Genomic DNA, 26,174 nt, shown 5'->3' on the forward strand with positions numbered 1-26,174 from the left:
CTTCCTCCCAGTGCTAAACGAATTGAATCTTTGCCATATATCACTACCAGATTAAACCTAACCGTTATTATTCTAAAATATAAATCGCTCTATTCTATAAATGTACTGTTACAAAGTCTTAAATTTAATATACAATATTTCATAATAGATCTGGCATGACAAACTGATTTAAAAGTGTAAATTATTCGCTATTTTTCTTCATAAAAACGTTGCCAGTTTGAGTTGTTTGGTGGAAAAGGCGCTAACAATCATTACACCTGCTGACATATCTTTCATCAGTTGCGGTTGTTTTCCCGTTATTGTTGTGAAATCATACTGTTAGATTCTGATCTGACTGAAGAGAGAGAGAGAGAGAGAGCGCGCGAAGACGAGACGCAAGAAATTCCTCCCCATCCGTGCATGCGTAGATTGGTAGAAAAAATTACCGTTACGTATGGCTGTACAGCTTCTATAAATGTAGCAAACAAAATCATTCCCTTCGTAGAGGAATATAAGGAAATCGGGCTTTCATTGTTTTGAGTAAATACACGTTGATAAAAGGTAGAAATGAATATACGAGTATGTCATTCTAATATATAACCATAAACAATCATTTTACTGCAAATGATTACATCGCAATGTGATGGTGAATACACAGCCTAAGGATGTTGAATTCTATGATAGTGAATGGGTGTGTTGAGAGAGAGAGAGAGAGAGAGAGAGAGAGAGAGAGAGAGAGAGAAGAGTGGGTATTAGGGCTTACCGTTGTTTGGCATCAATCTAACTACCATTAATAAAACGGTGACTAGGGGCTTATGAAGACATCATCTCCACAATTTAAGAGTGAGAGATATCTCTTCCAATTAAGACGTAGGAAAAACAGGGAAGTTAAGTATATCTTAATTTAACCAGACCACTGAGCTGATTAACAGCTCTCCTAGGGCTCGCATGAAGGATTAGACTTATTTTACGTGGCTAAGAACCAATTGGTTACCTAGAAACGGGACCTACAGCTTATTGTGGGATCCCGTGTTGGTTAGCTTTCGTCGATTTTAAAGGACTTTCGGTGGATGAGGTGAATTAAGTGTTAATGCTGTTTGCTCCTGAATACTTTACAGTATTACTAGGGGATTCAGAGCCGATGAAACATGGTTTTTCGGCAACACCTTTTATGAAAGCATCGGATAAAGGTGAAAGTTGGCGAGTGTATATTTTATAGCCCTACCTAATTTTTACAAGTATTATTTAGCACCTAAGTTCAATAGTTCTGGCACTTATCGGAGTAAAAGTGTGTTTCCTATGCCAGAACCTTCAAAATCGCAGGTAAGGTTTTGAACACAACAGTGACGTTAACCTATGACGTCATGGGACTACACCCACAGCGAAGAGAACTTTACATATGGGGAAAACGTCTCTTCACTGTGGTTCTGCCCACTTGCACATGACACATTCACTAATTGATATCAGTACCCAAGGCCATGAGAAAGAGAAGGTCTGCTCACTTCCCCCCAAAATCCCCCATGTAGGCGGAGCTTTGTCTACCTTCTTATTGAGTCAGCAGGTGAATTGCCGTAATGAGCAGGTACCTCCAAGATACATCATCGCCTACGTAGTTTATATACCCCGGGTGGGAGGTGACTCCACCCAATTGGGTAGACCTTGTCTCTCTTGGCCTTGTCAGTACCCATCCTAGGCTTCAGCGATGTCAGTGATGGTGAGCAGGTTTTGTCATCTTCCCCTTGATTGCATTATCATTCTCAATATTATTATTATTATTATTATTATTATTATTATTATTATTATTATTATTATTATTATTATTATTATTATTATTATTATTATTATTTTGTGGAGGTTTCATCACAACTTCCGCAGCAGTTGTTGGGGCTAAGTTGTTAGCTTGGAATTCTTCCATTTTCTTGATATTCGTATTGTTTCTACTTTACAAATAATTCAGTGCATGTAATTCATCTACATATTGGACCAGTCTACAGCTCATTTGTTAGACCTACATCTATTCAGGGTGGGAATACAAAAAGAAAATCGGTTTTGTTTTACCTCAGGTTTCGAAACTATAGCCTTCTATTTGCAACAAGTCAGGAGCGGTCACTAGAAGTAGAATTCAAATGAAAAGCAATGACACCTCAATGACTCGGTTGTTAGAAGTGTGAAGGTCATCGCCAGTGTTTTATTTCAGTTAATGTAACCCACTGCTATTTTTCTTTTTCTTTTTTTATTTATATTATATAGCACCTTAAATAACGCTCGTATACTCACTGCAAATAAAAGGTAATGGTGGGAATCAAGACTTTGAGGGTAAGCTATTATTTACCTACTTAATATCAATCAAATGTAACACGATTTATACTGACATGCATGGAAAGTAAATATATTGAAATCAGTTTGAATGAGGAACATATTGTTATAATCATTGCGTTTTAATAATATGTTTTAGATGTACAAATAAAACGTCTAACACCATACATAATTAATTTACAAAATGTCTTCATCATCACTCTCGAGGAAGAGGTCATCATCCCCGTCCTCATCGTCGCTAGCGATGATTTCAGTGATGACTGGTTCCTCCCACACTCTCATGGATATTGTCTGACCTCCAGTACTCCTCCTCAAAATGACTGCTTGTCTAACAGTTCCTGCCCACACTTTTGGGTTGACCAAGTAACTTTTACCCACTATAAAAATAATTACTTATTCACGCTATATTAAATCTTACCACGGTTCTTCTCGCTTGTATACAAAAGTGGCAAGCAGTAGCACAAAAGAAGTCTTGCAACCATTGGGACAACTCCATATTCTGCTAGCCATTATCGAATTTGTAGAAGCCTAGACTGTGTAAGCATATCCATTCACCGCCTATCTGGTGGATAGGTGGAGCCTCAGACGTCATATCATGTTTACGTCACGAATTGTTTTTAGGATCCTTGCCTGTGATTTTCTCGGTTCTGGCATCGGCGACTTCATTTTACTCTATAAATATCAAAACTATTGAACTTAGGTACTAAATAATACTTGCAAAAATTGGGTAGGGCTATGAAATATACACACTTGCCAACTTTCACCTTTATATATATATATATATATATATATATATATATATATATATATATATATATATATATATATATATATATATATATATATATATATATATATACATACATACATATATATATATATGGTAAGTGTATGTGAATATGTGTGTTTGCTTGTGAACAAACACATATATCGGCTCGTAACAAGTAGGCGTGCATTAAACTGAGGACGGAAATATATTTTCCTTTTTCGGAATTTATGACAACAAAAAATTTTTTTATAGCACATAATCGTGAGAGCATTTCTCGGGATATTTAAGACTCTCTTCAGCCTTTTGTCTGAAACTTTAGGGAGGAGAAAGAAATGGTTGGTCTCACGGGTAACTTTACCTATTATAAATTCTATCGATATTTCTTTTCCCGTCTGTAAAGACCAAATCCTTATTACTTACACTGTCGATCGGTACCGAAAAAAATTCTTTTTGCGCTATTTAATGTAATATGATTAATTTATCGTTAGACACTATAGTGGTATTAGAGGTCATGTTATACTTAATCATCTGTTTAACATACTCATTCAAGGCCTTGGCATCATTAATTAACTTTTACAGCTCCAGTGTTTAAATTACATCAAAATTCTTGTTATTGTCTTTCAATTGTATTGTCGTTTTTTATGATTGCAATTTTCATTCATATTTTATTTATATATCATAGTTTTTACTTTCAATAAGAATTTTATTTGTGTATTTATGTAATTTCAGAGGTTTTGAGTTGATTTTTATACTATAATTAATGGGAATTTTCTTGATTCTATTGAACGGATTTCTTTATCAACCTCACAGTCAATCAGACTTCAAATTGTTTCGAAATATATCCACACCCGGAATATAATGATTTGTTGCCCTGTATTATAATGATATTAAAATATGATTAGAAAATTTTGATGAATGTAACAGATTGTTCTTGATGTGAAAAAAAAACTGATTTTTCTAAGCACATACAACGTTCAAATACTGAATACACGCCAGCCCAAAATGTCAAAGGTTCAAGTATCTGCCTCACAGTTCCGTTCCTATTTTCTGACGAATCAAGTGGCTGGTAAAATGAATCGTCTGCAATATATCTATTGAAATAAATGGATAGCAACTCCAAGGCTCAATTTACAACTTTCGATAATATAATTCAGGAAGCGGAGAGATATTGTGTTCCCGGGGGAGCAGCTAAGAATTGTGATAAATATCAGTCTCACAAAAGTTTGACTAGAACTGCGCCGTCCAATTTGCGAATGAATCAAAGAATTCATAAATTATCGGAGGAATTCGAGAGTCGCGCGAAGGAAGAATATATATCTCTTCTGCTTCTTCTGTTTCTTCGTTAGTATTTGCTCTATATTGTTTTGTTTAAGGTTTTGGACGTTTGGACTCTTGAGTTTTATTTGAAAAATTCTTTCTAGCTACACGTGTCGTGACAATATTATAAAGACTCGTTACATTTCGTTTATGGCTACTAATCCAGAACTTACTCTTGTCAGAGCAGACCATTTTCTATGATGATAGCTGTCAGTGTATCTACCAAACGATAAAGTTAAGCATACCTTAGTTTAACCAGACCACTGCACTGAGCTGATTAACAGCTCTCCTAGGGCTGGCCCGAAGGATTAGATTTATTTTGCCTGGCTAAGAACCAATTGGTTACTTAGCAACGGGACCTACAGCCTATTGTGGAATCAGAACCACATTATAACGAGAAATGAATTTCTGTCACCAGAAATAAATTCCTCTAATTCTTCATTGGCCGGTGGGAGAATCGAGCGCGGGACCAGCAGAGTACTAGCTGAGAACGATACCCATCCGGCCAATGAGAAACATACCAAACGATAACTAGAACATTACCAGCAATAATGTCGAAGTGGCAAAAGTGTACATTTAAAATCATTGCGAGATACAATTATCACAGCTGCTGTTTAAACCTGAATGCTCTATTTAGTTTTTAATTTTTTTTATTTGCTCGATAACTGACCGGTCCCCTGTTTATTAAGCTCGGTTGGAAGTGGATGGCAACGGAAATGATTGAGAGGAAAGGGTATGTGATGTTGATTATCAATGTATGATTTTTATGAAAGGTAAATTCAGTGGCTTAAAGTCAAGCTTTGGATTTATTTATTATACTCCGTAATAATTGCAACGAGACTTTTGTTGACATTTGACCTAGTGAAATCCATAGGTATCAAAAATTTAAACCAAAATTGCTCTCAGTAAAGTGTGCCGAAAAATTATTATTAAATTCCTATCTGAACCCATTGCAGATCTTTTATTATTATGTAAAGGTATATAGACAGAAACAGAAATAATGAATTAAGTGATATTTTTGTTGGAAAATGTTATATGCGGTCGTCGAATCTCTACGTAAAATCTCACTTAAAAATTTGAACGGAGAACACATTTGGACACAAATGGAATTTAAAACAATGGTCGGCTAATGAGGGAAGGATGGACAGAATTTCAGCTGATGAGGAATGAAATGTTCACGTGTGCTACCGGGAATATTGAAGACCACTAAACTTCGCATGTACTGCTGAAAGCGACTGAAGGTCAAGGACACTGGTAAGGTAAAAAGTAACTTGAAAACCCTCAAATATTTAGAGCACGGTTTCAAAAGTCTTCACATTTCGGTATTTACTGTTCCATAGATAGAATTTACCTCTGAAGGTTGGTCACTGTGTTGAATGAATGTTTACCTAATACACACACACACACACACACACACACACACACATATATATATATATATATATATATATATATATATATATATATATATATATATATATATATATATATATATATATATATATATATATTATATATATATATGTTATATATACATATATATATATATATATATATATATATATATATATATATATATATATATATATATATATATATATATATATATATGTATATATATATATATATATATATATATATATATATATATATATATATATATATATATTATATCATAGAGATGGACCTCCTACTGAATGCATTAGATATTTGAAATACCAAATCAAAAACTCCGGAACAATTTCCAAGAGCAAATAAAATACAGTAATGTCAGTAATGTCTATCCTACATCTCTCTAATATTCTAAACATTGTGGTCAAAGGTCATTCATCCTAGTCTAAAGAAAGAGTACTTGTAAAAAGTACAATTTTTATACCACTTTACGTCTAACTCATACATGGCTTTTGGGCAATGCTTGAATGGAAGATTAAAACGTCAGCTAAGCAGACGTATAAAGTGTGGAACTGAAAATATGACTTAAGTTATCTATCGATGTTTTGGCTCCCATGTGGAATCATCGTAGATAAATTATCATATTAAAGGAAGACTCTTAACCACACACACTTGCATATATATATATATATATATATATATATATATATATATAAAGTAACGGGGGTGCAGCCGGTTGATGAGTATGTTAGGTTCTCACGCTGGAAGTGGCTAGGTCATGTGTATAGAAGCCAGGGATAGTGCGAGATACACCGGGGTGGGTTTCCCTTGGTATAAGAGGTAGAGGCAGGCCAAACGAGCCTTGGTTGAGCACAATGAGGCGGGAAGCAGGAGATGAGAGTTGGGGAAATCTTGAGGATTTAGCCCAGGACAGAATGTGGTGGCGTGAGTTCATCGAGTCTCTATGCATCCCCGTGGGTGCCACAGGAAATGATTGATCGATATATATTAGTCTTGGCTTTTATACCTGAAATCTCTAATATTAGCTATGTTGCATCAACTTCTTCCATGAAGTTCATTTATTCTCTGCATTTAGTCCCCATCAGTATATTCAAACATTTCCTATGTATTATGGAACTATATAAGTGAAAAATTTTCCTTTTCTTTAATGGGTACCATGGCTTCATTGCCAATGATACATAATTGTGAAGAAAGAATTTTAGAAACTGGTTGAAATGTAGTGTTAAATTATAGGATAAGCTCAGATGCGTATATTTTGGAGGTAAATATTTCTTTGTTTATTACAGTAGTCATTATCTTCAAACGACTTTAATGCTCATGGAGAAGTTTACCAAGTTGATAACTTAACTGACACAAACATTAAAAGATGCAATAATTTCAAATTATTGTGAGTGTACGAAGGAAATATGCTTGATAATTTAATTCACGCTTCATTGTCTTTATTTATAACCAAGTTAACTAAATGCATAAGCCCAAAATATCCTCCTAACACAAGATTATAGAACCCTCTTTACCAGCAACACACTATCAACTTATTTTGCTATTTCTTGCTTTTAATCACGTTTCAGGCATGTAATAATGACCATGATGCCTTTAGTACCATCTGTTATCCAACGAATATGTGATTATTATAAATTCATCATAACTGTATATGCAGCCGATCGTAATGGAATGGTAGAAATGCATTTGCTATGGTGTTTATTTTTCATGTGGGTCCATTAGTTAAAAGTATGTATGCGATGTTGTGTTGGGCGTTAACCAAAAACTGTAACTGGTTTGTTTGGAGTTTAACATTTGTAATAATTGCAAACATGAATTTATATATATATATATATATATATATATATATATATATATATATATATATATATATATATATATATATATATATATATATATATATATATATATATATATATATATATATATATATATATATATATATATATATATATATCTATATATATATATATATACATATATATATATATATATATATATATATATATATATATATATATATATATATATATATATATATATATATATATATATATATATATATATATATATATATATATATATATATATATATATATATATATATAATCATTAAGCTACAAACGTCCTTTAATATCAATTCGCTCTACCTCGGAAATAATATATTTTCATATATGTTACCGAAGGGAATTTTTAGTTGATAATAAGTTCGTCGTCCCGTGGGCTCGAAACCAGTGAAGGGCAAGAACTCAGGACTGGTTCGAGCCCACGGGACGACGAACTTATTATCAACTAAAAATTCCCCTTCGGTAACACATATGAAAATATATTATTTCCGAGGTAGAGCGAATTGATATTAAAGGACGTTTGTAGCTTACTGACTGTATATGAATCACGGTGATGTGATAAAAGTCATATATATATATATATATATATATATATATATATATATATATATATATATATATATATATATATATATATATATATATATATATATATATATATATATATGTATATGTATATCACTGTACCTCAGGGGAAAAAAGAAACAAAGTATGCAAATCCCGACCCGGTTTCGTATTTTTATCTAAGACATCTTTAAGAGGACTGATAAAAAGATAATTACAGTATATATGCTAAGGGACATTACATATGGACCTGTAGACTTATTATTCACACCTGACTTGTGGGAAGAACGAACAGGCGGATCTGTACACCTGTTAACAACTGAAGTCAAATACTTTATTTTCTATGAGATATTTCTGTAAGGGTGCCCTTAACCCCTTTTTTTTTTCCTCCACTCTCACTGCCAAGTGCTCTACTGAAAATCTACAGATATTTTACATATTTCTTTTGAAATTAGTGAATCATTAATTCCCCCAGTGGCAGATATTCATACTTTTGCGTAATACTTCATTTGAAAAACTTGACTCTGCAATATTCTATTTTAGTACATGATTGGAAAAACTACTTTCCCTCCTTCCTAGTTGCTTGTGTGATTGATTTCACTAACATGCACGGAAATGACACTGTTCACTTGTGTACGCCTTATATATTTTTAAAGCTATCCTATCCTCTTTCTAAATGATTTTCCAGTTTGACCGATATCAAAGTCATCACAAGACTTACATAGAATTTGATGTTTACATACAATAGTATACAAAACTCTCTCTACAATAGTGTGAGAGAGTCAAATAATTCATGATGGAAAATTGTTACTTCCAAATGTTTCCTTTATCCACAGTCTTGTCGATCTGTGGGAACTTAAAACAAATTTAAGCTTGCCAGATTATACATACACTCACACACACACACACACACACACACACATATATATATATATATATATATATATATATATATATATATATATATATATATATATATATATATATATATATATATATATTACGAACAGGATTACGTGCCAAACAGTACAGAGATCATTTAGGGCAGAGGGTGAATAACTGAAAGTTCGAATTCAGCGCTGTCCGAAGAGCACCTTAGCACTTCCGGTGAAGATTCAGCACTGCCAATCTTTCCGAAGGCGCCTGGGAACAAGTTATGTGGAACGGGAGTAGATTCAGCACCAGAACATTCGAGAAGGAATATCCGATTACAAATCTGGATTTCAAGGAGTGTCTGTGGAGAGTCGTGTGCTCTTTGTATTAATGGGAGTGGCCGATAAGGCAAAGATATGAGCTTTTGTGAAAATGTGAGGCATTGAGGCTGGCGTAGCCACCAGTGATAGACGCAGAAAATCCTCGCTGATTTTTACCTGATGGACAGGTAAGCTGATTGACATTCAATGCCTTAAGATATATTTTATTATTTCGTTTATGTTTGTGGGTTTTCTTCGCTATTGATAAATTTTCTTTAGTGAATTATTCTTTTTTTTTTTAATATTACAGGAATTATCCCACCGTGTATCATGTTGGGTAATATAAGTTTTTTTTTTTTTTTTTTTTGAAACATGTATCTTGGATAAGACCAGGCACAAAAATGCAAAATCATGGGAAACAGAGTGAGAGACTGTTTAGACATCTGTCTTACCTTAAGTTCCGGCTAACAGACTTTTTTTATGAATCTATTTTAGTTCCTAATCACAAGATACTATGCTTATTTACATCATATGGCGATTGAGGATACCTTTTTAAGTACTGGTAAATAAAATGTGTGTTTTTTGCAGTTAAAGTATACTTACAGTTATAATTACACAAACACGCTCACACACCATGAAATGTTCATATGTATCCATAACACATTTGCGACATTAACATAATAACTGTTTTTTTTTTTTTTTTTTTTTTTACAAGACTCGACACTATAATTGCCGTTACCCGGATGCAATGTTTTAGTCGTTAAAAATGGAAGTTTTATGTTGGTGAGTGTAGGGCTGCTGGCGATGTGCGGACTGCTGATTAGATTTTCAGATTTTAACCTAATTATTAACATATATTCTGGTGCAGAAATGTACATAATGACAAAACCACACATTCGGAAAACTAGATTATAAATGAAAAACGAATTCGTGAGCAAATAAGCATTGCAAATGGGCCTATAATAAAATTATTTTCAAGTCATTTTTTTACATTCATTAAGGTTATAGAAATTATTTAAGCCATTATTTTTAACGCACTAGGATTCTATGGTATTGATTCTGTATAGCCTCATTTTTACCATCAGCAAAATCTATAGAATTTCTTTTTTAAGTTATATATTTTACTAATAGGTCGTTTTATATATAAAAAAGTCATGGTAAATGTGAATTATAATCGGAACTAGGAAAACTTAAATCTTGTGTTTGTAATGTCATGATTATGAAAAAGTAATATACAATAACACTCTATGGTAAAGGAAACTTGATGGAAGGAAATGCGGAAAGGAAAAAGCTGTGTAGTTTTACGATACACTGAACGTTCGTAATATTTTAGAACGACAGATCAGTGTATTTTCATTGTTCAGACTTCTGCCGTAACAAATGCGCAATTAACTGTATGTTCCATAATATGCCACTTAATGTAACAATAGAGTTACATTGAGTGTTAAATTGTTTAAGAGAAATAAAAATAACCATAGTCATTCGATAACACCTCATAAGTATCTCAGCAAGGCCAATAGAAAGCTTTAGCCTTTATAAATCTCCACATGAGAGTATCTGAGTCGAAAGGTCACACCAAAGGCTCTGTAATTTAGTCTCAGAAATTCACAAAGCCTTCAAAGGTCAAAGAGGCGTATACCTCATACAGAGTTCATTTGCCGCAATAAATGAATAAATATTTATATAAATAAATGACTTTTACAGTAATAAAAGGCCAGCTTGCTTCAAGTTACCATAACGAAAGGATGACCCTTTTTGCAAAACACACCTCAGGCACGGCGCAATGGCCGTTACTTGCCTGTTACCTCCGATTTTTTGCAATCTCTTAATATCCAAAGCTTTAAACTCGTTTTAATATTCCACACACTTCACCTCAGTAATTATGTTAGAAATTAATCTACGGTAATTCCAAATTCAATTACAAAACATGAGCAAGTAAAGAATGAGCCGAAATTTTTTCGGGACAATCGAGTATTCTGTATGAAACTGAGCCACGACCAATGAAACTATCAGCTGCGGCCCATGAAACTTTCAGCCACGGTTGGGTGGTGGCCTGTCATATATCGTTGTCGGACGCACGATCATGGCTAACTTTCACCTCGACCAATGAAATTATCAGCCGCGGCCCATGAAACTTTCAGCCACGGTTCGGTGGTGGCCTGTTCTATATCTTTGCCAGACGCACGATCATGACTAACTTTAACCTTTAAGAAGATAAATACTACTGAGGCTAGAGGGTTGCAATTTGGTATGTTTGATGATTGGAGGGTGGATGATCAACATACTAATTTGCAGGCCTCTAGCACCAGAGTTTTTAAGATATGTGGGCAGACAGAAAAAGTGCGGACGGACAGACAAATAGCCATCTCGGTAGTTTTCTTTTACAGAAAACTAGAAAGCCTACAAAATTCTAGACGGAAAAATGACCTTCGAAAAATAAATAAAACGTATTTGTTTTTTTTATTAATTATGCTTAAATATATGAATTTATAACTCATTATTATTTGAAGATTATAAAGAACAATCAAGAACAATCACGATGAGGAAATGAAAAAGGTCTACTTTCACTCCCTCTGACGATAAGGACAGCAGCCTTCGTAAAGTTTTGAGGATTACAAGTGTATTTCTAAGATTATCAAACGGATTGACCGGCAGAAAAACATGTAGGATTACAAGTGTATCTCTAAGACTATCAAACGGATTGACCGGCCAAAAAAGCATTTAGGATTACAAGTGTATCTCTAAGATTATCAAACGAATTGACCGACAGAAAAGATTTAGGATTACAAGTGTATTTCTAAGATTATCAAACGGATTGACCGGCAGAAAAACATGTAGGATTACAAGTGTATCTCTAAGACTATCAAACGGATTGACCGGCCAAAAAAGCATTTAGGATTACAAGTGTATCTCTAAGATTATCAAACGAATTGACCGACAGAAAAGATTTAGGATTACAAGTGTATTTCTAAGATTATCAAACGGATTGACCGGCAGAAAAACATGTAGGATTACAAGTGTATCTCTAAGACTATCAAACGGATTGACCGGCCAAAAAAGCATTTAGGATTACAAGTGTATCTCTAAGATTATCAAACGAATTGACCGACAGAAAAGATTTAGGATTACAAGTGTATTTCTAAGATTATCAAACGGATTGACCGGCAGAAAAACATGTAGGATTACAAGTGTATCTCTAAGACTATCAAACGGATTGACCGGCCAAAAAACATTTAGGATTACAAGTGTATCTCTAAGATTATCAAACGAATTGACTGACAGAAAAGATTTAGGATTACAAGTGTATTTCTAACATTATCAAACGAATTGACCGATCACAAAAGGGTATAATTTCATCCTCCTTAATATTATTGCTGAATTCTAACCTATCGGCTATAAAACTCTGAGCTGTCTTTATTATTATATATTATATATAATGTGTAGGCCATGTGTATAGAAGACAAGGAAGAGTCAGAGATACACCAGGGTGGGTTGCCCTTGGTGGAAGAGGTAGAGGTAGGCCGAAGGAGACGTGGTTAAGGACAATGAGGAGGGAAGCAGGAGACGAGTGTTAGGAAGATCTTGAGGAGTTAGCCCAGGACAGAATGTGGTGGGGCGAGTTCATCGAGGTCCTATGCAGCCCCGTGGGTGCCACAGGAAATGGTTGATTGATATATAATGACTTGAAATAGATCTCAACCTAAAAGATGACGAATCTATTAGTACCAACCTAAGACTGTACTGCAATTTTGTTGTTTTGATGCGTTTGATAGAACGACAGATTAGTGATCGTTATTAGATTTTTTTTTGGAATACAAAAACCTTTTTAATTATGTCTGATATAAGCATTGTATTATGATATCCTAAAAAAAATAAGGCCTTGATTTTCTTGGATATTAGATGCAACACGGATGTGCTAGAAATAAAATGTATATACGATGCTCACGCATTACTCATAAAAAAGAAAATTTTACTTGCGGGTTAATGTTGACTTGATATGTATACATATATATATAATTTATATATATATATATATATATATATATATATATATATATGTGTGTGTGTGTGTGTGAGTGTGTGTATAATATATATATATATATATATATATATATATATATATATATATATATATATATATATATATATATATATATATATATATATATAATTAAACCTCATCTTTTTAACCAAAATTATTGGCTTTTAAAGAAGTTATTGCTATCAACATTTATTCTAAAATGATGTCAACAAATGTCACATTAGAGTTACAATAATACTAAACTCATTGCTTAGTACTTCTTTGCTACCTAGGCTAGATAAATATAAAAGGAAAAAAATTATATATAACAAAGAAAAAATACGGATAAATTCGCAAAACAAAAGTAGACTCACTTCCTCGTTTTCTCCATATTTTGTACTAATCTTCTTTGCTTAATTGTCAACTTTCTATGATTTAAATGACCATTACTATGGTATAACAATGTAGTGAAAGACATTACGCAGAAACATATTTTTTTAAAGTTTAATTACAGAATACGTAAAACCACATTACATATATAAAATAAGAGTCTTTAGTTTGAACAGCCACCAACCACTCGTAACAGTTCCGACAAACAAAGCAATGTGCAATGTATACTAATATAACAGTATACGAGTTTAGTCTTCACAAAATCCCTAGGGCCAGAGAGAAGACAATTTCAAATCTTTCGCTTCTTCCCAGAGGAATAGCCATTTACAGACTCAGGTGTAGACTCCATTTCAATTTGAGCTGTCGTATAAGTTCGTGGCTGATATATTACTTAGTCACAACGTCACGTTGGATCACATGAACCATATTCTTAACCTTTCACATATATTCCCATTGCAGCATTGATGCTTTAATTGGCCTATTAAGAATCAAAGGGGAAAAACAAATGAAACAGCCTATGAAATAAAAATGTCGCCTTTCAAATACTATATTTAAATGTATAATTTAAGATAGCTTGTTGTTTATTATTCAGATCATGAAAAAACCTATAGATTCTAATTAAATGAGTAGCCTATAGCAGCGTCAAAAAGGCTGGTTTTTTCGTTCTTTATACTATGCTAAACATAAAGTTCCTCTTTAAATAAATATCAATCACACTTCTTTTGGAGCAAATACCATTCACAGGCATCAAAGTGAATAGATTCCGACAGCTATTGTGAAACCTGCCCTCACAACAGATCTTGTAAGCTTATGCCTTTAATTATTCCTATTTCATTTGGTTTGTATAGTAATTATAATTATCTCCTTTCAACTCCACACACTGAAGATTCATTTTAGCTGAAAAACAAAATGGAAAAACATTATACAAAATTAGTGGCTGAAAATGAAATACTAATAGCGATGTATATATATATATATATATATATATATATATATATATATATATATATATATATATATATATATATTTTTCCATTTTTTCTACAAAATTAGCATAATGAGCTGGGTGTAGGGTTGATATTAAAACAATTGTATTTCGGATTAAAATGCCAAAAGCTTTAAGTTGATTAAATGAGAGTTTAGAAACCTTCTGATGCAATAGATAATGATGTGAGACGGAGGTACTGAAGGATCCCAGTAGTAGAATGAACTGTGTTGATGGCATCTTGAATGTTGCACTAGAACTTGAGCCGGTAGAGCTGCGGACTGTCACTCGATGGGCCGGAGTTCAATTCCCCCGGCCGGCTGATGAAGAGTTAGAGGAGTTTATTTCTGGTGATAGAAATTCATTCCTCGCTATAATGTGGTACGGATTCCACAATAAGCTGTAGGTCCCGTTGCTAAGTAACCAATTGGTTCTTAGCCACGTAAAATAAGTCTAATCCTTCGGGCCAGCCCTAGGAGAGCTGTTAATCAGCTCAGTGGTCTGGTAAAACTAAGGTATACTTTTTTGTAGCCGGAAGAATGATTGGTTATGCTTAAAACTTGGTCTAAGGCTAGTGTTTGTTATGAAATTAAGGTTATGTGGTGTCTTTTCACATGGAGTAACAAGGGACATTAAAAAAAATGTACAGCTAGAGGTAATGCAAGGTATAGGGTAAGGAAAGGATAAGTAATGGAATTATGTATATCTACCACTTACTAACTATACAGTTCTGGCTACTTTTAGGTTTCTAAGATGTTAAAGTTCTTCACTGGGAGGTGGGTAGAGCTCTCGGCTAGCACGCTTTTGGCCCAGCGTTCGACTCTCCGACCGGCCAATGAAGAATTAGAGGAATTTATTTCTGGTGATAGAAATTCATTTCTCGTTATAATGTGGGTCGGATTCCACAATAAGCTGTAGGTCCCGTTGCTAGGTAACCAAGTTGGTTCTTAGCCACGTAAAATAAATCTAATCCTTCGGGCCAGCCATAGGAGAGCTGTCAATCAGCTCAGTGGTCTGGTTAAACCAAGATAATCTTTTTTTCTAAGATGTTAAAGTTTAAGAATTATGTTAGCGACAGGTAGTAAGTATAGTTTAGTGTTTGGACGCAGCGAAATGAAATGAACGCTGATATATAGCTAAAGCTGGACAGAGTATGGCTTCAGTTAATTCGTGTGTGCATTTAAAAGAATGTTTCGAATGATGACCGCACAAAGGAAGCAGTGCTACAAAATAAGTAAAACAACGAAAGACAGCAGGGCCGCTACGCATATTTTCTTTAATACGAATGAGGAAAATAAACTAGGAGCGTTAGAGGGAAGTTCGTTAGGGTGGAAGGGTTAAAATTGTGATAAACGTGAAAATATTAATATTTTTTTGTACAAAGGTTGTCAGAAATATAATGACAGAATAGGAACTTTTGGAGTTACTGCTCTTATGGATGGAATGACCCATAAGACTAACAATATCCGCTGCCCCAGACCTTTTCCCCTAATTGGCTTTTGTCAGTACGATGTCCGTCATCCTTCCAACGCGTATTCCCTTCCTCCAAATATTTTGTTTAAATACCAATTACTCATTTTCATGTTAGTCACAAATAGTTAGGCAATGCGTCAAGTGATCAGCTGACATTTACCCATTTGTCATTAGCGTATGAACCAAGGGATATATTTAACCGCTCCCCACCCATGTCATCCATATGAGAAAATCATGCATATGAAAACCTTATCAGAAATGTTGTTGCTATATACAAGCTGAGTAATTGATCACTTACGTGAGATGCTCAGTGTCCAGCGATGCCCAAAAACGAACGAACATTTCATCACATAACCCACAGACGCGACAGAAGTTCCAGACAAGATATTGTAGACTTCAACAATGAGGCGCACCCTTTCAGAGGAGATTGTTATAGATATTTACAGCAGGGAAGAGAAAGTTGCTGCAGACAGAGAAAGGACTCCAGACGCAGTTGCAATACCTTCATTCACGTTTCCGACTGAAAGAGTTGCTGGCACCAATGGATGTACGACAGCAAAAAAGCTAAATGAAGGCTAGATTAGTCACCTGAGGCAGAAAAGTCTGCAAGTCTACCATCTCCCTAAAACTTTTCACATTTTGCAGCACTTTAAAGAAAAACACTTTATGCGCTGCTGTTACAGCCTTGGAGAAGAATAACTCGTAATTAAAGATATCAGTGAAACTGAATTTAGATCATAGTATGAGCTTCAAACCACGATGTTAGAAAATCGCTAATTCCATTTGAGCGAATTTTAATTTTTCTGGGCTTCCGGGATACTGCAACATTATTTGGCTGCAGAGTTTCTTGGATGACAGACATGTGAATGAATGTCCAGGATTCTAACCGGTAAGGCATTACCTCCTTCAGGTGAACCATACGCTTGCGTGATCATCGATATACGCATACTCTCTCCTGTAGATATTTATACCAGGAAACAATTGCAACACGACACTGCAGAATTATGATCAAGTCATCACATGCTTCACTACAAAAAAAAACAATGTTTGATATGCAACAACAGCCACTTTTTCCCCTTACTAATGGATATCACGAGGTTCACAAGGGTTTATAATATTGCCTGGAACTCTCATTATTTTATCTGAATTACAACATTATTTAGCTCATTTTAGTTCACATGACCCAACATAAACTTATCTAAGCTCGTTTTGACGTTACGTTGTTTATTTAAGAACAAAAAATAAACAAGTCCTGTAAATTCAGGCTCTAATGCTGAAAAGGTACTGCAACCTCTGTTATAACCTTTTTTAATAAATGAACCTTTGCTCTCGAATCAAAACCTGAAGATTAAACGATATATAATATTTCTGGAAAATAAAAGTGAAAGTTATCAGCGGCAAAGATGCACTAAATTATATATATATATATATATATATATATATATATATATATATATATATATATATATATATATATATATATATATATATATATATATATATATATATATATATATATATATATATATATATTATATATATATATATATATATATATATATATATATATATATATATATATATATATATATATATATATATATATATACATACATACTAAGTACATGAAGGCTGGCAGGAACACACACGTAGTTGACCTTTCGACAGTTTATTCCAACGTTTTGCAATACGTTATTACATCCTCAGGAATTCTACAATAGATATAAATAAAAAGTAAAAAAAAAAATAAATTATAAAATTAAAATTAGTAGTTATCTATGAGCCAACTTAACAGGAAATTATACTTAAAACACAATAAGTTACACTGAAAAACTACTATAAGAAAATTGCACAATAATTCACAATTAAACAAGGTTTATTCACAGGGTTTCTATTAAAAAAATAAACAGATAAACGGATAATTAAAAAAAGAGAGGAGGCAGAGCAAAGTCTAGAATAAAACTAAAAGCTGAAATGAAAAGTAAACAATAAGAAGCGTTAAAGGCAACAAGTCAAGATAAAACAAGTTGAACAGTTGAGGAATGAGTATTTAAAAAAGGAACAAGTTGTTATATTTTCAGCGTCTCTAAAATAAACAAGTTTTTTTAACTGTTGACCTGTCCAACTATAGAAAGAAATAATTTTAAAGAAATCGTTCTTTAAAATGTAAAACTAGCATTGAATACAAAGGTATCTCTATAGATTGGACAGGTCAGCAACTCAAACAACTTGTTTATTTTAGAAACGTTATTTATTTATATGTTTTTTTTAATGGAAACCTTATAAATAAACCTTGTTTATTTGCGAATTATTGTGCAATTTTATTATGAGAGTTTTGTTTAATGTAACTTATTATATTTTAATGCATCTTATTGTGTGTTGTTAGTATAATTTCCCATTAAGCTGACTTATAGATAACTACTAATTTTGATTTTACAATTTTTTAAAAGCTTGTTTTAACTTTTTATTTATATCTATTGTAGAATTCCCTGAGGATGAAATAATGTAGTGCGAAACGTTGGAATAAACTGTCAAAATGTCAAATGCCTGTGTGTTCCTGCCTGTCTTCTTCTACTTAGTAAATATATATATATATATATATATATATATATATATATATATATATATATATATATATATATATATATATATAGACTTTTTTATCACATCACCGTGATTCATATTCAATCAGTAAGCTACAAACGTCCTTTAATATCAATTCGCTCTACCCGAAATAATATATTTTCATATATGTTACCGAAGGGGAATTTTTAGTTGATAATAAATTCGTCGTCTCGTGGGCTCGAACCAGCGAAGACAGAACTCAGGACTACAGTGGGCGCATTTTAACCGTAAAATGCGCCATTGTAGTCCTGAGTTCTTGTCTTCGCTGGTTCGAGCCCACGAGACGATGAAATCATCGTCTGTGGCTCGAACCAGCGAAGACAAGAACTCAGGACTACAGTGGGCGCATTTTAACCGTAAAATGCGCCATTGTAGTCCTGAGTTCTTGTCTTCGCTGGTTCGAGCCCACGAGACGACGAATTTATTATCTACTAAAAAATTCCCCTTCGGTAACATACATGAAAATATATTATTTCCGGGGTAGAGCGAATTGATATTAAAGGACGTTTGTAGCTTACTGATTGAATATATATATATATGTATATATATATATATATATATATATATATATATATATATATATATATATATATATATATATATACATATACATATATGCATATATATAAATTATATATACACACATACAGAGGTGTTTAACTGTATCTCTCGTGAGCTTAAGTCGAAGCCACTCGGTCTGTGCCCTCAGCACCTAATGGTAATCACTCCTCCCTATCTTTTGTACATGTCGTTTATATTGTTTGTACCAGTTAGACCGGTTCGAGTCTCCGGCCGGCTAATGAAGAATTAGAGGAATTTATTTCTGGTGACAGACCTTCATTTCTCACCAAAATGTGGTTAGGATTCCACAAACAAGCTGTAGGTCCCGTTGCTAAGTAACAAATTGGTTCTTAGCCAAGTAAAATAAGTCTAATCCTTCGGGCCATCCCTAGGAGAGTTGTTAATCAGCTCAGTGGTCTCGTAAAACTAATGTATAGGCTACTTATTTTTTTAACCAGCTAGACCTTACAATCCTCACCACAAGTAGTAACAAACCAAATACTTCTGTGACAGACATACCCCCGCATTAAAAAATTACTCGAGCAGAAATTACCAATTTTTTTTCGAGTGTTCATTTTAAGCTAAACATATCTTAATCATACCCTGCCAATAAATACAAATTCTTAAGTGCCCTATGGCATTACCAGATACTTAATCCACGAAAAAAACTTCGTAGTTACCGGCACAACTTTGGAGATCTAGAACTAATCGCCGAGACGAGGCAAATCTATCACCACTTGCGCATGCGTATCAGCAGACTAAATTCTTCTGTGACAAAACTACCCCCGCATTAAAAAATTACTCGCGACGAAATTACCACATTACTGTATTTTCAGCGTTCATCTTAAGCTAAACGCGTCTTAATTATACCTTGTCACTAAAATACAAATTCTTAAGTATCTTGAGGTATTACAATCATCATATCTAAGAACTTATAATCCACCAAAAAATCACCATATATCGACAATTTCTATAATAGACCATTCAGACTTTGGCCTGCACTTTCCCTCAGAAACGCCCCTCAGAAACGCCAAAGGAAACTGAAACATGTTCGTCTACATTCAGGAAACCAAAAACAGTTGCAGCTCTTTTTACAGTGTCTAAAATTACCATCGTGATAAAAAATATAATATTTATACAGCCAGCGGATATTCTAAAACTCTTTGTCAAGTTGACAGCCAACCATAGAGGATTTATTCGAGAAGGATCAATACCAGTCTTGAGAACGAAGTGATAATTAGGCGACTGAACTTTCCGTGGTTAACTGAAGTTGTGCGCATGCCCAAACCACACTTCATCCCGTAGACCTACTGACACGTCTTTCATCAATTATGGTTTTTTTTTTTAATTGCTGTGAAATCATTCTGTTAAATTCTGATCTGCCTGAAAGGTAGAGAGAGAGAGAGTGAGAGCGGGGTGGGGGGGGGGGTTAGGGAGAAAGGCTAACATTAGTAGCCTACAGGTTTTCGATGATGGCAAGGCAGTACCTGTGTGATTTTCAAATTTAGATATGAATTGATACGGTCACTGACGTGGCATTCTTTTGTTCACGGAGGGTATACATAATTTGTCAAAGGGTGCCCTATTCAGTCTACAGCGATTCATCTGTTATTCATTTCCATGAGTGAAGTTCTTCGCACACTAACCTTTCGGTATACGTGAACTTCTGTTTTTTCCAGAAGTCTGAGTGACACTCACCTTTTCCCTGAACAGATAGTCTTCTTTAATGAATTCAAGACAGAATTATTTATCTTATTAATCACACGAAAGAGCATTTTCAAAGACAGTACACATTCTTTACATGACGAAAAAATTGAAAGATGTAGGAAAATTTTTCCGAGTTCTTCAGAGTTTTCCTGGGAAGCACTGGGTTGGTCAGCTAGTATATATATGTATATGTATATATATATATATATATATATATATATATATATATATATATATATATATATATATATATATACATACAGTATATACATACATACATATATATATATATATATATATATATATATATATATATATATATATATATATATATATATATATATATATATACATATATATATGTGTGTGTGTGTGTGTGTTTGTGATGCCAGAGGTATTTTGATGTTTTATCTAGTATAAATCCTAGATAAATCTTTAACTATGAATAATGCAACTCTTAATAGTATTTCCATAGCGGGTCGTGAAATCAATCAAAAATATCTGTCAATTTTTTTTTTTATTTTCTCGATTGCCTCGCATTTAAGTTATAAGAGTTTCTCACTGAATTTTGTTCACATCAATCATAGTTTTTATGTTGTGCTTTCGAGAACTTGCCATTGATCTAAAATCCTTTCGCCCTCAAGCGGAGAAGAGACCAAAAATCTTTTAGTTAAAACTTTTGTAGCTGCGAAATTTACCTTCTTTTATTAGAATTTATTACAATTTGTACCAAATTATATTTTTAAAGTTATTTGTAAATCACGATATCTTTCATATTTACTTCGAATTCACACAGAAGAATATATATATATATATATATATATATATATATATATATATATATATATATATATATATATATATATATATATATATATATATATATATATATATATATATATATATATATATATATATATATATATATATATATATATATATATATATATATATATATATATATATATATATTATATATATATATATATATATATATATATATTTATTTATTTATATGTATATATATGTATATATATATTGTATATATATATATGTATATATATATATATATATATATATATATATATATATATATATATATATATATATATATATATATATGTATATATATGTATATATATATATACTGCATATATATATATATATATATATATATATATATATATATATATATATATATATTATAATATATATATATATATATATATATATATATATATATATATATAAAATATATATTTATTTATTTACTTATATGTATATATATATACTGTATATATATATATATATATATATATATATATATATATATATATATATATATATATATATATATATATATATATGTAATATAATTTATATATATATATATATATATATATATATATATATATATATATATATATATATATATATATATGTATATATATTCTATTTCTTCCCAAGCATCCCAGCCACTAAATGCTGAATTTAAAGATGGAAAATACAACAGTGTATTTTGGCACTGCCTGACAAGGAAGGGCGAAAGGAATGTTGGCGCCTCCCTTAATCCGTTAATCGCACTTTTTATATCCCTGTCAACTTTCTCTTCTCGAACACGTGACCTGTGGAACCCTTTGTTTACAGACACGAAGTTGTGAAGAGAGTAAGCCTGGCCGGAGGCAGAATAAAGCCGGCGATGCAGATTAAGAAAAGGACATCTGGCAAGAGCACCTGGATCTTGAGTCATAAATGATGCACATACATAGGGAATTGACACCAACCCCATCTACCTGTGGGTGACCTCCTACCCTTGACCGAAGTCATATAAGGGCCACATCGAAGGAACAAGAGTGGGAGACATAACTGGATGTGAGCGAGGCACATCTCGCCCTTCCATTCCTGCCTCCTTCAGAGAGCCATTCCCTATCACGTGGTCCTATCTTGCAGGGACCCTTAGTATTCTTGCCAGTGAAACCCTTAGCCCTCCTCCGCCGCCAGTACCTTCGCTGAAGCCACCTCTTCTACAAGGTAAAGCGATCTGGTGCAAAGGTTCTTCCAGTCAGTCACACTGTTTTAATTCTTGCACTAAACTTCCCATTTCCATTTCCAAGTGCCAGCATTTCCATATCAACCTTGCCTTGCTAGGGCAGTGTTACGTAAATGCCTGTGTTTAAATGATTGCATAAAATCGTGAGTTCAGGGCTTTTTTGGCACCCTCTGTGCTCGCCTTGTCCTATGCATATTTTACTGCGTCCTTCCTGGCTTTTAATTCGTAAATCTCTCCGTTTACAGAGGCTTTGTTAGCCGTGGAAATCTCTCTTGACTGTGCCTTGTATCAGCATCGTCACACAGACGGATATACCTTCAAGTTTTCCCAGTTATAATTAACCTCTCAGGTGCTGCCTGCCTGATTAGTCCATTTCATCTTCTGATAGTTCATTTCATGTAAATACACGCAATTTGAAACTTACCCTAACGTGTTTACTTACAAATACATTGTGATTAGAGCCCTCAGCTCAGTTAAATTCCCCCTTTTTCCTTGTTTTTTTACTACTTCCTGAATCAATAGCAGTCAGATTTTATATAAAAATAGAGTTAAGTAAAGGAAATCATTCACTTAGAGTCTTCAACTGGCTCATAATAAGCATTTCCCCAGATTAAATCGTAAATATACACAGTATGTATGTATGTATATATATATATATATATATATATATATATATATATATATATATATATATATATATATATATATATAGAGAGAGAGAGAGAGAGAGAGAGAGAGAGAGAGAGAGAGAGAGAGAGAGATCTAATCCATAAAATGAAAATTAAACCTTAAAAGGGAAATCAACGAAGGAAATCTGAGATCCCAGTGGACCTCGCGAGAAGAACCCAATTGAAATAATGCACTCGAATGTTAGTTAGAAGCCAGATAACCCTTATTGGGATCTCTTTTATGTGGCTGGCAACTGATGATAATGGCTTCCCATTTTTATTCTACGGATGGCTTTGACCCTCCACCTAAACTGGAATCCTATCTCGAGTATTTTGTTCGTTGTTGGCCAGAAACAAGAGACTTCTTTTCCAATTTTTGCCATATTCAGCCTTTTGCCACCTTTATCACTAAATAACAAAAAAAAAAATATCTAAAACTCTTCATTTGGTAACTATTAATTATTGTTTATATTTTAGGATCGAGTTTTACACTTCTACAAAATGGAACACTTCCCAAAGTAATTTTTTTTATATCGTTCGTATAACGAAGATATGGTTTCTTCATTTTACCCACCTGCTAATTGCTATTTCTGAATTTCAGAACAAGAACATTTGAGACTAAAGTAGTTTCTGGTGTTGGCCTTGAGTGTTTTTGTGAATAAATGAGCGACGGATCATTCGACTTCGTTAATTTCGTCTTCTGCTCTTATTTTCTTAGGCGAGTTCCTATATTTCACCATTAATAGTTTGTAATGTCTCTAATGACTAGATTTGATATGGAAATTATTTCTGTTGCATTTATCTTTGGTTTGTTATTGCATATATCCAAGTTTTTTTCATTGTTGTATTCCGGCACGGCTTAATGAGTAATATATATATATATATATATATATATATATATATATATATATATATATATATATATATATATATATATATATATATATATATATATATATATATATATATATATATATATATATATATATATATATACAGTATATATATATATATATATATATATACAGTATATATATATATATATATATATATATATATATATATATATATATATATATATATATATTTATATATATATATATATATATATATATATATATATATATATATATATATATATATATATATATATATATATATATATATATATATATATATAATCAAAGGTAATAGCCAAAAGACCCAATAGTCAAATTATACAGCGCAGTGTACGATGGCAGACCAATACCAACCCACCAGGCCGGTTGTCCTAGAATAAAGGTTGTTCCGTCATGGGCCTCAGGAACCGGAATAGTTTAATCGTGAACGTGCGTTGCCGCCGTGAACCCCCTCGGAAATCAGATCTTTTCCGTATTAAGGATATCACGAAAATCAAGCTACTGAACTCGTGATGTGCAGACCTCTTGTTCATTCTATCGGCAGTACACAAAGCTTTGCTGATATTCTAAAGGATCTCTGAGATGCACACCAAAAGAAATGGCAGTTATTTCCCTATTTTGATAAATACTATACAATAAAAAGATGTGAAGTGGCTTCCCTTTGCATTTCTAATTGAGAACTTATATGAAAGAGGAAAGAAGTTATTAAGATATTTGTTTCTAAAGTCTGGCATTAAATCATGAAGACGCCTGAGTTCGAGTGATAACAAGTTCGAGCACTTCTGTTTACAAACAGAGTTTAGCAAAATGACAGGTAAAGTTGGGACAACTTTGTCCCGTACAAACTTCTAGTTGTTGGTCGAAGTTTCAGAATCAACCGAGGTCTAGTGCCTAATTCAAGTAGTTATCGAACTATAGTTCCACAAACTAAAATGATTTTGAATTCACACGATTTTGTGTAGCGTACTGAGAAAATCCCTTGAATTTCCCAAATACATGAATTATCTAGCCGGCGCCCAACTGAAATAAGAATGACATCCATTAGGCACGTAGAAAACGTTAACTTTCCAAAACGACGCCAATTTCGTTTAAATGTTAATCACATTACGTGCAACTATCTGAGTGGTAAGTGGGAATCGCAGTGACCCTGGAATAATGAAAACACACACATAATTCGTCTCTCTCGATTTAATATGATGCGAGCAAAAGATTTTGTAAACTAAAAGAGGTATGATGTCTTGATTAGTGTGGACAAATAATAAACTTATGCGTTTTAACAATAGCCTAGATACTAGAGTGAGAGTACTTTGGTAGCTTGTGTTACATAACGCAAACGATTTAATGTAAAGATTGCAGTCTATGGGATGCAGTGGTGTTTGTCACTACGTGACCTAAAA

This window comes from Macrobrachium rosenbergii, chromosome 43 (assembly GCF_040412425.1).
Source record: "Macrobrachium rosenbergii isolate ZJJX-2024 chromosome 43, ASM4041242v1, whole genome shotgun sequence".
NCBI lineage: Eukaryota > Metazoa > Arthropoda > Malacostraca > Decapoda > Palaemonidae > Macrobrachium > Macrobrachium rosenbergii.